Below are 14450 nucleotides of genomic sequence, written 5' to 3'. Positions count from 1 at the left end.
TGCTGCATCTGCTTCCATGAGAGAGGTCTATGTATTATTGACACTTCCCTGCACAATCACATATGCGTCTTATTAATGCATTACGGTTTATACAGTTATGTAATTAATGAACATTCTTGCTGCTCTAGTTTCTGGGGTTTTGTTTTTTTTTCTCTTGTGAGTACAAATGGTTGTAAACTGTGCATAACCCACATTGCTCGCATTCCTTTGAACTCATTAGCTGCTTTTGAGGAACGGTGTTCGAGGGACACAATGCTCGGAGCTGAACTGAACAAAAGCACTCTGAGCTTGAATAAGGAACTCCAGCAATTTGGCTTCACTGAGAAATAGCAAAGATTCACTCCTCAAATAGAGATATGTTGCTTAGGCTACTTAGTAGGCAGGTTTCCTGCTAAGTCCGATGCAATCTCCATAAGCGAAACTGCAAAATCCCACTCAGTAGTGTCTTGACCTTTGGGAGAATTCTGATGACTTGTGAGCAAAAGGAGTGAAACATGATTTCCGAGGTTCTTTGGTTTTAATTGAACCCAGCGTACAGTACAACCGTGGGACCTTTTTTTCTTCTTCTTCTTGCAAGATACTCAAATCATTTTACAGAAGGAGAGCTACAGAATGAATAGAATGACCACACTCTTGGCAGGAGAAGAACAGCCTCTAATTTTAACAAGAGACCAGGGGCCACTTAAGCCGAAGTTGAAAAGGTGGTCGACTCATCTTTTTGGCCAGGCGCACCGTGACTCGGCCTCGTGCTGTGCTGCTGCTATGAACGGAGACGCCCAGTATGATAATCTCATTAGCGGACACATAAATAACTGACACGTACAAATACATAAATTATACAGCTTCACTTTTAAGCTCTGTAGCCTTGTAGGCATGTATTTGTAAGTGGTTGTGTACATGTTCTCCTCCTACCCTCCTAAGATATTAATCAAGTATCAAGATGCTGTTTGCTTAGATGTAGAGTTAGCACTGTCATTGCTAGCAAAGAGGTCAAGGATCATCGCTGCCTTTCAGATACCACACAGCACACAGTGAGAAAAGACACCTGCTTCCACTTTGACTGTTGTGGAAACAGAGGTCAGGGGAAAAATGCCCACATCTTTTTTCCCTGACACAAGCCAATAATCTACAGTCAGTCAAGGTGGACAGGGGGCTTCAGCAAAGACCGGCCCAGCTCAGCTTTATACACAACTGGCCTTTGTCCATGTTCCTGCATGTGGAATGCCCAGGCTGATGGGAATCTCTTAGAGTGGGGCCACATTCCAGTCAGCCCGCCCCAGCACACCTGCAGGGCACCTGGGGTCAGCAGCCTATACCATGCATCACTACACACAGCCATGAGGATGAACACGCACTTCCTAACCCCAATAATTCAATGCGCCGTAAAGTCTCTTGAGTCATTCATGTACCGGCGTAGTTCCTGATAAATCCTTTGCCACATATCAAATACTGGAAAAATCTTCACTGCGCCTCCCAAACCTTGCCCTGTCTTTCCATTCCATGTGTCCTTTGTTTACAAGGTTCGACAACTATAGGATTCCAACCACAGCATAAACGTGGCTTAAACTATTTAGCTGACTATTAAGCTGTATCTTAAAAATTGCAGCGGTTCTCTGAATCATCCACTTTATCAGTGTGATGGGCAAACACTTTTAAGAAGCGATCAGATATAATGCAAATCAAAAAAAGCCAGCTCACTTGAATGGGAGAGGTTGCAGGACAGACACACACACACACCAATTTACTTATAGAAGTGGTTCGCTTTAGGATCTTGTGTAGGTGAACTTTAAAGTTACAAATTTGTCAATTTCAAGAGAGAGCTACTACAACAAGGCTGGATGATGCGGCAATATACTGATCAGTTAAAATTTAATTTTGCAGAATATAATATATATATATATGTATATATATATATATATATATATATATATATATATATATATATATATATATATATATATATATATATATGCGTGTGCGTGTAAGTTTGTAAGTGTATGTATGTATGTGTATATATATATATATACACATACATACATACATACTAATTTTGCAGAATATAATATATATATATATATATATGTATATATATATATATATATATATATATATATATATATATATGCGTGTGTGTGTAAGTGTGTAAGTGTATGTATGTATGTATGTGTATATATATATATACACATACATACATACATACTAATTTTGCAGAATATATATATATATATATATATATGTATGTGTGTATATATGTATGTGTGTATATATGTATATATATATATATATATATATATATATATATATATATATATATATATATATATATATGTATGTGTGTATATATGTATGTATGGGTCTAAAAGTCTAAGACCACTTTGGAAATCTGGACTTTTTAAATGTAAAACTAAAAGTTTTGAATTTGAAACCAAAGAAAAGAAATATTCAATCCTGAACATTCAATTCTCAAGATTCTGCATTACTTGTGTCACTACGTAAATTTAAGCAAATTTGTAATATTCACCATATTAACTATTTGAACATATTTGAACAAAAGGTCAGATTTTCCTTCAGACTTATCCCTTCCATCGAAGCATGTGTTCAGATGACACTTTGATTTGATCTAACATGGATGCTCAGGTTTTATACCAACTTTCAAGTCTATGTGTGAGGTACTATGCACACTGTCATTAAACCAAAATTCTGGGCATACCAAATTCTCTGAAATTCATGTAAATATTTCTAAGATTCTAGATGTTGCACTCAAGTCGTTGCTGATAATATCATTTGTAACAAGAAAATGTATGAAATGTGAAAAGAATGCAAAACCGAAGCATTTTCACTCTGATGTTTGGACCCCTTTCCTCATTAAAGGATTTTTTTCATAATACCTAACCTCAGCGAAACTGAAAATCATGTTAAAATCTGTACTATCAATACAGTTTTGCTATGACGTCCAACCCTACTGTGTTTGCTTTTTATGCAGGAATTGACGGAACTGCTAGGTATTAATCTCATCAGAGCTAGAGCAAAAAAACCCCAAAAACACACCACCAGGGTAGCTAATATCTTTCAAAATCACAACACACCAGGACCGGCCATAATTGCCTGTCTTTTAAAGAAAAATGTGAGGTGAAAATCTGATGTTTCCTAAGCATTCTTTCCCAGCATGCTTAAAATGGATGCAGTCGCATTTGACCCTGTGATACTGCATCATTTTATGCAGGTAATAGCACTGAACTGCACAAGGGACCGCACATATGTACAAAAAGACTGTTTGGATACACACACACACACACACACACACACACACACACACACACACACACACACAAAGATACAAACACACCATTCTTCAAAACATTATGAGAGATAATGGAAGTTCATTGTATTCACTTTTTCAAGGACCTCATTCCTCTGAGCCTATTAAAGCATGATGAGTAATGAGACCGTTATTTTCCCTCACACTCTGTGGTTGTGAAAGAGAAGGGTGTGTGTATGTGAGAGTGTGTGAGCTTGGTACATTAAAGGGAAATGGATCATACATCAGATGAGTGCGCTATGTCACCCTCCTTCACGCTGATGTGGCCAATTGTGTGACCTAAACCACAAGTGTTTTGTATGAGGCAAATCGATACTAGAGCGAAATAACAGGGCATTGCCTCACAGGCTTACTGCCACAATAAACACACCTGGGCCACACTGGTTCAGCACAATCAGTATTTATGAGATGCAGCCAATTTTCGTTCAGACATGCCCATCTCAATGAGGCTTGCAAGTGTAGTGGACCAGCAAACAATGCCATGACTTTTCATCTCCTCTCGCGTTCTCTCGAACACTGAGTTTCCTGCTTGTTTCACTGCGTCTCTCAACTCCTCCCTGGAAAAATCATTTTCAGAGGAATGTTTGTACATGGATTAAAAGCCTGGCTGTTGAGAGCTCGACACGTTTGGGGGGCAACGAAACAATGCGCATTTTTTGCAAAGGTTGAGTGGCAAGGTGACTGGTTCTCTTAACCCCCATAACCCCCCCCAAACCGTTCCTTACACATTAGAGCTGGGAAAAAACAAACAGACCTGCCAGCCCTTCTATAGCTCCAAAGCCCCAAAACAAACAAGAGGCAGAGAAGAAAAAGACACCACAACCAAGGAGCCACTTAGCTTCCCCCTGGCCTTCAACAGACAATCCTGTTTTCTCTTCTTCAGTACACCGCTCCCTCTTTTCAGGTCCCGGCGTGGACACAGCTGCAGACGACTGGAAGGCCGCAAAGCCGTCTGTCCTCTAGAGAGCGGATTTGTCCTCTAGCTGTGTAACTAGCACCCTGCTGTCATGGGAGGGGGATTGGAAACCGTCAAACAAAGGGGTGTTAAGAATAAAGGTCAATCGAACAGCTTCATAATGATCCAATAACTCTGGCTCACAGCAAGCTAGTCTTTCTTTTCCTTTTTTTTTATCCTGTGCCATTATTGTTCTGAGCTCCCATAGTCGGCACTTGAGGATTTAGGGCATTTTAAAAAGCACTAAACCACCAGGACCCAGGTATAAAATCCGCTCTGCTATTAACATTCTTGCCATGTTAGGGGAAATAGGCGTCCCCGGTGGGTTTTCATAACCTTTTCATCACTTCTCATTTCACCAGCGACAATATTATCTCCGTTCCATCACCTCATTTCTTTCTGGAGAGGAGATGGCCCAGATTTGTGATGAGGTAAGGAGTTTCAGAGCTCAGTTTCAGCTCAGATATGAAGAAGACCTATGTCTGTCTTTATAGGTATGTACCACATAGAGATGATATTAAAGAATCCATAATTGGCCACTCTGTGCTACCAAACAGTATAGAATTGGACCAGTGTGAATCACAGACAGATGCTGGGGGCACGTTAAGTTTCCATAGCAGCTAGAGGACAACGCAGGAGGCGTGGCATTAAGGAAACCAACCACTGATAGTAAGCTTGTTTGAAAGCTCATCAGTTCATCAGTCAGTCTTTTTTATTGCGTTTTGCTGTCCCATACTTCTGACTTCCAGATTTGGACACAAACCATCTCAATCCAAAGGAAAACGAGGCACTTTTAAAAAAATTTTTTCCTCACTCAAAAGTCATCTGATAGAACCTTGTAAAATCCAGAGCCTTGAGCCGTACTCAAGCATAACTGCAACTGGAACATGCCTTCCAAGAACAGCACTATGAGGCAGCACCCACTAAACCACAAGCACACTCTGAGCTAATCCTGGCCCACCACTTCTGTGTTTCCTGCTGCAGATTTACTGCAGTCGCGATTGCTAAATTTTGCATTTGCCCTCACCGAGTGGGTGTAAAAGAGAACATTCCTATTCTCTCGAGGATTCTGCAGTCTGCTGATGGTCCCTGTGCCGATCCTCAGGCCCTGATTGGGAGCTCAGACTTGGCTGTCCAATCGGAGGCCCTCTCAGTATGCGGTGTCCTGGAAAGGAAGCAGTGGGCGAGTGTATGTGTACTTAAGCTATACACGCGTCCTGCCTTTTGTTGGGCTTTTTTCGCAATGTGGTTTTCAGCTTGTATGTCATAATGTATTGAATTCATAGCATACAGTCCACAGTGATTCTACTGTGTCCATGTCTTGTTTTTTTACATCACCAAACACAAAAATTTCAGTTTCTTTAATATTTTGTATACCTATGTATGGTTGAACACATGAGATATGTCTCATGAGAGTACATACATGTATGTGTCCTTATTTGGGCTTGTGTGCGTTTCCTTAGAGTATTTGTACAGGTATGTGTGTACGTGACTGGTGTTGCCTATGTTTGTGTGCAGAAGCACATGAGGCTTGCAGAGGTAAGTGAGCATTACGGGGCAGGCCAGCGAGTCCAGCATGGGACCGCAGCTTAGCCTACCCCTCCATTTTAATCTACGCAGAGCTGTGATTATGGGAGTCAGACAGAGGGAGGGAGAGAGGATATGCTGTTTAGAGTCTGCAAAGGAAAGATTGCTGGACTGCTGAGTTAACAAACACGGCTGATGTCTGCCAGTAAAGCAGCCAGCCAACACACTCATATACACATTAATATGTGACAGTATAGCAATGCTAAGTCTATGCAAGGTTTTTTACGTATCCCTCAGAGTTGAGTTGAGTAAAGTATCAAAGAAAAATGCAAAAGTAGTGAAATGACTCGAGAAAAAGATTTCAAAATGCATCCAATTAGCATGTTAAACAGGAATACATTTTTTTTAAAGTAGTGAAAAATCTATTCATTTTAAATAATCATTCAAATAATCATGTTTCATCACACAGATTTATACCTCACTTAAAATACATAGAATTCTCTGGTTGCTAGCCATGTGACAGGTTACTAGCTATCGTTGCTAATGTGAGCAATTAGCAGTAGGATTGTGAAAAAAGTTCAAAAATGGCATTCGAATAGTACATACTTAGGATTTTTGTCATTTTGTCTGAATTATCCTTTGAATTCTTTAGATTTGTTTTTATTCATTTACTCACATTCATCTGCAATCTTAAATTCATCTTCACACATATCGAATTTTTCTTCAAAATCTCTAAAACACTCAGACCGAACGCTACATGGTTTCCAATTCACGTCATACAGCATGTTCCCTACATAAAGGTATATCATACTGGCATTCCTAAACTTACCTAGTGCAGAATATGTCAAACTAAATGCTAAATGACATGTTCGCCTTTATAAACATACTCATGTAAGAGTAAACCAGTACTCCCATTAAAACTATTACTACAATTACAATTTCTCTGAAATGTTACAGATAAAACTTTAGATTAAAGCTGCTTTAATTGGCCATTTAACACTATGAACGGATGTACTTCAGCAATAATACATGGTGAATAACACTTGACAAATGTTTGTATTAAAACTGTTCAGTAAGTTATCAATATTTAGGAGTACACTGTAGTTTTATCATTTGGATTCACATCTACTCAATGTTTGAATATACATTAATCGATGCAGGTGTATTTCATTAACATTTAAACAAAAGTCAATTACTACATGTGCGAACTTACTTTGTTGCATTGGTAATATCATTTTTCATGTTTCATGCTTTGATGATGTTCCCTAATGCGGTAAATAATGTAAGTTAAGTGAAATTAATGTAAATCTACTTACCCAAAATGCCAAGCTACTTAACTACCATAAACGCTCAGGAATTGTCAGGTCAAGACTTATCTCACGATAACAAACCTGTACAATAATATCCGCTATAACAATTTTAGAACTGATACTACTTACTAAACAATATGCTTAAAGAAGAAGTAATGATTTATAAATGGGAGTGTAAGGGGTTAAGTGCATTTAAAGTGCAAATGCAGTGCTGCACATCTCTGCACTCACACACACTTACACATACATCTAGAACTCAGGACACAGGACTATGCACATGCTTTTAGATAGAGAGGATCCCATCTTGCTCCTTCCTTAAAGAGCATTTTCTGTCTCACTACAGTTAGAGTTTATGCATACGTTTACAGAAATTTAGAAGTCAAATAAGGACACTTGGTGAGGTCAAACGCCTTTCTAGAACTATTTGTTGCACTAAAGCCACAGTGTCGAACATTTCATAGGCTGGAGGTGACCACGAGCCACACAGTGCCACACAGTGAGACCTCCTCGCTGACCGCTTCTTTTTGCATTGCATTTTGTCCCGCTTTAGATCACATCCACCTCACGCTTACTGTGAGGCATTCCAAAATACTCATGCAAAATGAGCAGCCTTTGGGTCCTATGTGACTGCAATCAAACACATCAGGAAATCCCTGTAAATCAGCTATGGGCCTAAATGAAAACAGCCCATTTCAACTTCACAGTGGCTCAGCAGAACATCAGATTAATCCTCTCTGACAGTTATACTCCCGGAAGAAATTAATTGAAGGGGTTGGGTTACATTTGGTCAAATTTATAGTCACCCTAATACGTACGCCTGGCCACAAGTGACCCAGCCACAGACATGCCTGGCTGACAGTAATGCTGATAAAAATTACCAAAATAATTAAATCCATGCTTCTCTGCGAGCCACTTTATAAACATTAGGAGTGAATCTGTTACACTGGTGCCAGTTTGCTCGGCAAAAAAACGTCGACAATCTTTCAAGAGACCGAGAATCTGAAATTGCGCTTCAAGTCTGAAATCTGAGTAACCCTCTACTTCCAAAAGACTTTTTGGCTACTTTGTCTGCTGTTTGGAAGGCATAATTGGAAGACAGTAATGTCACAGGAGAGAGGAAGAGAAACACAAAGAACAGGAAAGAGCTGTGCCCTTCAAGAGCAATATGGCAGGCTTAGAGCTGAGTAAATTGGTTAGCAGGAGCTGATGTCAGGTGAGGTTCAGCATTAAACCAGAACCTGCAAGAGTGGAGGGAGTGTAGCAAAAGGTTAACTCCATTATTGCAGGGTTCTGAACTGGAAAAAAGGGAAATTGAAGTTTTGATTGGAAACAAATGTCAGGGGAGATGGGCTTAGCTGGGAAGAGGTTGAGATTTCTTAAAGGCAAATCAATAACGAAGACAGGGCGTCTTCACTGTGTGCATGTGCATATATGTGTTTGTGTTTTGTGACACGTCGTAGCATGGAATGAGGTCTGTGTCTGTGATAGCCAATGATTGTTGATGTGGACAACAGGGGTACTTACTTGTGAAATAAACAAAGGATTCCTAAAAAAAGAAAGCTTCTCTTAAACAAACATTTTACAACTTAACAACCATGAGTAGCCTTGACTGGAGCCATGAGTAAACTAAAGACAGTCTCTCTTTTATTTTCTCTGTCTATTGTCCACCAGCCACGGGTAGCAAAAAGGGACAGATAATTAGTTCAACAAACTTGACAAACCTCAAACTTAGGTTTTAGGCAAACGTCTCTGTGGGTCATGGTTAGGAGAGGACTCCACGGGGCGCCTTTTTTTACTTGCTGTCAAATCCCCAATGCCCGTGCTTGACCTCACTCCTAAAACAGCACTCCAGCCTTTCCGCATGGCTGACCTGCAACCCTCCGAAGAAACTCCCCTCCTGAGACATTTCAACAGCTCTCCATCCTTTCCTTAGCCCTCCCCCTCCACCTCCTCGGTCTCACGGGAAGGAGCAAAGGATGTTCAAGCTCCGGCACCTGGAGCTCTATTTCCAAGGCCCCTTCAGCTTTCAGCGCCGTGAGCTTGTCTTGTCGGACGCTTTGGCGGAACGGTCACGCTTCCTCCAAAGAGCAAGAGATGGGTTACCATTTCATTTGTCATCTAATATTTGTGTTAAATAGCAGAGCAGAGCGGAAATCTATAGCCTCATCAACTGAAAGCATCTAAAAGCATGTTCAGTCCAGCACTACATCCTGTACAGAATGTATTCAGACCAAAAATCGGTTAATTAAACTAAAATGAATCAGAATTATAAAATTGCATATAAGCAGTCGTTGAGCTGAGCAGTTGTTGGATATTCTCAAGAGTTGGGATGAACTTATTTAGCTGATTTCAAAACCAAATATTCCAATGACAAAATGCATCATTGGTCATTTATTAAAAGCAGCCAGGGAGTAGGAATGCCTACAGCCCAATCAAATAGCACATAACCTAAATGAAAACAAATACAGTATGTTGTGTCTGTAATGTATTAAAGCAGACAAAATAAACAGCAAAATAGACATCAACCTTAAGAATGCAAAATGTATTATATCGCTTTATAGTTTGTTGACACCTGACCATTCACACCCATATGTGCTTGTTGAACATCACATTCCAGATTTAGTCCACCTTTGCTATTATAATAACCTCCAGTCTTCTGGGAAGGCTTTCCACTAGATTTTGGAGGAAGGCTATGGGGATTTGTGCTCATTCAGCCACAAGAGTATTAGTGTGGTTAGGCATTGATATTGGGCAAGGAAGTCTGGTGTGCAATCGGTGTTCCAATTCATCCCAAAAAAGATCATCCCTTTGTGGCAACAGTTTAGGGAAGGCCCTATACCAATACTTGGTTTTGGTAGATTCTTTCCAGTTTTGCATCTTTTTTTTGTCTTACAATCAAAGATCTCTTTAGTAGATGAAAAACCTCAGAAGGGCTAAAGTGCTACCACACAGCTATAAAGTAGACGAGTGCTCAGTCCTTGGCACCATGACTTAGTTTCTAATTACCTTACACACTTAGCTGTAACTGTTTACATCAAGTAGCCACAAGTGTCGATAACAGTAATCTTTCTATCAGAAAAATGGAAAAAAATACTCCTCAAACCCACCCAACTGAGACTACACCCACTTTTATAAGAGCGTGTGAGCATACTTGACATGCAGTGACCTTTGCGAGGAGAAATCGCCTCAGCGTGTGCATGAATTGTGCATGCTACAGAAAGGAAGCCAGAAGATATTTTGAGACATCTTGTGAAATTTTACATCGTTCTTTAAATGAATAAAACATGTCCAGCCTGACTACATGCTGCTTCCGCAGAGTGTAGAAACCGTTACTACAAACAAACTGCAAGTCGTCATTGGGATAATTAAGATTTCCAGAGTAATAGCCCTGTAATTCTGAGTATAAGTTACATTTACACTCAAATATTTTTACACCCTCGCACTGCTAGGTTTGCAGGTGATTGCAGTCTATGCACAGCATGTTTCCACCAAGACATTATGGACTTCCAAAGTCTGTTGGAAAAATAGTGGAAAACCTCACTTTTCCTGGCCAGTTTGGAAGAGCAGATTTGAGCATAATCAACCAGGATGTGGTAATAAAAAGGATGTGAATAGAGTTCAAATATCAGTTCAAACAAGTTCCCAACTTAACAATGCAACCAGCGCTCCTTTTACTGCCATGATTGAGTGAGGGGTGTACGATTACCATTTGATGAGTCGGTGTCTGTCTCTGCTCGTGTGTGTGTGTGTGTGTGTAACAGTAGTGAGGATGGGCGGAAGTGTTGCTTGGGCTGCAGCTCTATGACCTTGGGCCAAGCGTCGGTATGAGCAGGTAAGTGGGCTGCTGGGCCCCGGCTGGGCAGCTCAGCTTTCACTCAGCAAATTTCATTAATACAGGCTCCCCAAAGAGCCTTTCATCTCTACAGCCAAAAGCTCTTCCGGCCCAAGTGGACTCATTTGCTGAGAAAAGGCTTTGTGCTACTTTTGGTCGTTGTTTGGCTACTCCTGCAATGAGAGTTCAGGTATTTTTTTTTCTGGTGATGAATGTTTTTGTGTGTTTGTGTATGTGTGAAGGACAAAGTACCAGCATCAGGCTGAATCATTCATGCGCATAAGTTGCCACAGTCACTCTACGTGCCTGTAAATGGGCTTTGTGAGTGAGAAATGGGTTTAACTGCTATAGGTTCTATCCTGTCATGTATCACATCTGTGTGCAGAAGGCCACTCAGATGTTAACTGGTGGTAATAAGACCTCAAGCATAAATCAAAGATTGACACATGGGAAAACATATATGCTGCTACTCCACAGACAGTTTATACCGATTAGCTCCAATGAAACAGAAAATTCTATGTGAACAAAATTTATACCAGTGCCAAGCTATCCAAGATGTCAATCTAAGATAAGTAAATCATTTCATTCTGTGGTCGTGTTGTAATTTCCTCATATCCTCCAAAGTTCCTCCACTCCTGCTGCATTTGTCCACCACACCAATGGAGGCCATTCACAGTCAAACGTAGAGCAAGCCTCTTCTGAGAACATACCCTTTATATAAATGGGAAAAACAAATCTATTAGCCATTCTTCCTACTCTGGAATGCTAAAGCAAAATAACAAAGCCAACAATGTGCATTTCTCAGGGTTCCCCAGACTACAATGTTGAAAGAATCGTGAAGCCTTGGAGTCTTCAGACAAAGTTGTGACACATACAGCGATAAAGTTTCTTCACAGACACTGGTATAGTTTGCTCATAGTATTTACTTTGCCACATTATAAATAAGCTATTAGCTAACAAGACCTTAAATTGACATTTATAATGCAGACGAAATCAACAGATTCCCCAACATTGGGCCTCATTGGGCCCTCATGTGGGACACAAAGTAATGTACACAAGTAAAGTGATATTCATGAAAATCCAGCGAGAAAATAAATGTTTGTAGCCTATGAGAGCTCCTGATTTTGTGTAAATTTACATATAAGGAGACTCACTAATGTGAACTTCCTTTGACAGGAGGTTAGGAGATGAGTTACTGCAATTTTATATATGGATTCAATTACACACATTCATTTAATGAACATGTTGTTAATAAAACTGGCCATTCAATGCCATATTATGTGCTTGGTAATTTACAAGTGATTACCATTGATTAACATGTATACTGTATAAGTATGTAGTAATCAGTATTATCGAAAACTTATATTTTTTAGTTCAGTCTGGTCTATAAAAATATATACACAGCTTTTCTAAAAGATTAATGAAGCCCATAGTTTTCAGCAAGCTTACGTTAGTTCCAGTTTGAATAACAAAATAAAACTGCAAGAAAAAATAATATCCCAAATCATTATAGATGTCCAGTGTTGTTTAATTCTCTTGGGCATAGATAGTTTTGGAGAACTAAACAAGCCTGTTGACCTCAAGTCGAAGCTGCTTATATACTGTTAGAAATTGACCGTGACACACCATATTCAGTCACTTTTCAGCTCTTGTGTCCACTGCTATTAGGTGTCTGTTGTTTTCTAGTCCCATTAAGACATCTCTGAATTAGGATGGAATGGCCCACCAAGCAGCAGGCCAGCATTTTTCACAGTGGCTCTGGTTTCCAGTGGCAGTTCCTCAGTGAAGCCTCCATTCATTTGGGAATCCAGGCAGAAAATAGGCGGCTTTAAATAATCTAGTATTACAGCATCTGTCTGTGCTGTGGAAAGGGGAAAATCACGCTCCCAAACCACAGATGTGTCGACTGCTCCACTGACACAATGTCAGAGAAAGAAAAGCTTCTACCACTTCTCAGTTCAGCCATCAGCACTGGCGATGGATGAAACTCTCAACACTTATATAGAAGAGTGGTGCACTGGCTTCGATGCAGGAAATGAAGAAGGGACCAGCCTTTCTTTAAGGCACGATGTTAGGAGACTTGAGTTAGGTAGAGCATGGACTCAATTAGCAAGTCAACATTGTGAAGGGTTAATGATGAAGGAAGGCCACAGAAATCAGAGAAAGCTGGTGTGACCATGTGACTAGGCATGGCCAGACTAGTTACCCCCCCCCCCCCCCCCCCCCCCACACACACACACACACACGAGCGCAAATATATAGTCCAAATGGCTCACGGCTGGTGCTAATCACCTGCAATTATTAATACTTACACAATTCAAAGCAGAAAAAAGGTGCAGGGTTGAAGAGGCCATGTTTGCTTCTCTATAGGCGGACGAGGTCGGCTGAACTGCACAGAGAGAAAACACTTTGTGGATCGGGGTCAGCCATGATTATTGAGCCTACCGTCTTCCATGCACCATTAAACCCACATGGACTGTGTTCCCCAAAGTCTTCAAAGATGTTCCCAAGCATGTGCATACACACACACACACACACACACACACACACACACACACACACACACACACATTTCCCAACATCTGATGTGTATTCCCATCATCATGAGAAGTCTTGGTTTGCCAAATAAGCCAAATACAAACCCACCAGTGTACACATTTCTATACACACCTCCAACACACACACACACACACACACACACACACACACACACACACACACACACACACACACACAAACGATCACCCAACAGGCACTGAAAAAAACCATGTAAATTCACTGCATCACTTTGTTCAGTGAGCCCACATTCACAAACATCAGCTAAAATGAAAGTGCCCAGGCAACTTTCATGAAATAATACAACCATATGAGGCAGAAAGATCTGGAGAGTGTTTGGTGGCCCAGATGACGCTACAAAGGAAGCATAATCGATCTCACGTGCGCCTTCATGAGGCTCAAAGTTGAGGTCTTGCTGGTAAAATGAAAGCAAATTCAAAATATGATGACTGAGGAGCATGAATGCGCCAAGGAAGCGTTTCAGTCAAACCCCTGCTTTCAGTGCAAGAAAGTCAGAAGGCGGTTTAGCCTCACATTGAGCTCAAGTTGTAAATATTTGGGTGGAGATGTTGAGTGACATTACGAGGGCACGTCTCCTTAGCAGAGATGGGATGCAGGACTGGGTCTCCTCACACCGCGGTTACTCAACATTGAACTTCACCTAATAAAAGTCTCACACACAATCTTCTCCGAGTTAGGAAGTCTTAAAAGGGAGATAATGCGACGGCAGAACCATTTTTCTGCACTGAATAAAAGGTCTATATTTTCGACGCCTCTTTGAGACGTGGTCGCTTAACAATCCTACACCTTCCCCACCCTATACATCTCAATATAACAGCTTTTTCCTTTATGTTCTCATAGGATATCTCTGAAAAGAGTCCTTTCTCTTGGCTTTTCTGAGGAGTCTCAGCTACATTACAGCATTTTCCCAGCTTTTCCTAATTACACTGT

At 40.5% G+C, this 14450-nt stretch overlaps 1 protein-coding gene across 1 annotated transcript in view; it reads right to left on the bottom strand.

The window, feature by feature from the left end:
* The window catches only part of slit3 (slit homolog 3 (Drosophila)), a 181967-nt gene that overhangs the window by 135623 nt on the left and 31894 nt on the right, over positions 1-14450 (bottom strand). The gene's annotated exons all lie outside the window — the stretch shown is intronic.

Source organism: Ictalurus punctatus, chromosome 8 (assembly GCF_001660625.3).
Source record: "Ictalurus punctatus breed USDA103 chromosome 8, Coco_2.0, whole genome shotgun sequence".
Lineage (NCBI taxonomy): Eukaryota > Metazoa > Chordata > Actinopteri > Siluriformes > Ictaluridae > Ictalurus > Ictalurus punctatus.
Note: the sequence above shows the minus strand (reverse complement) of the source record. Positions and strands in the feature narration are given on the sequence as shown.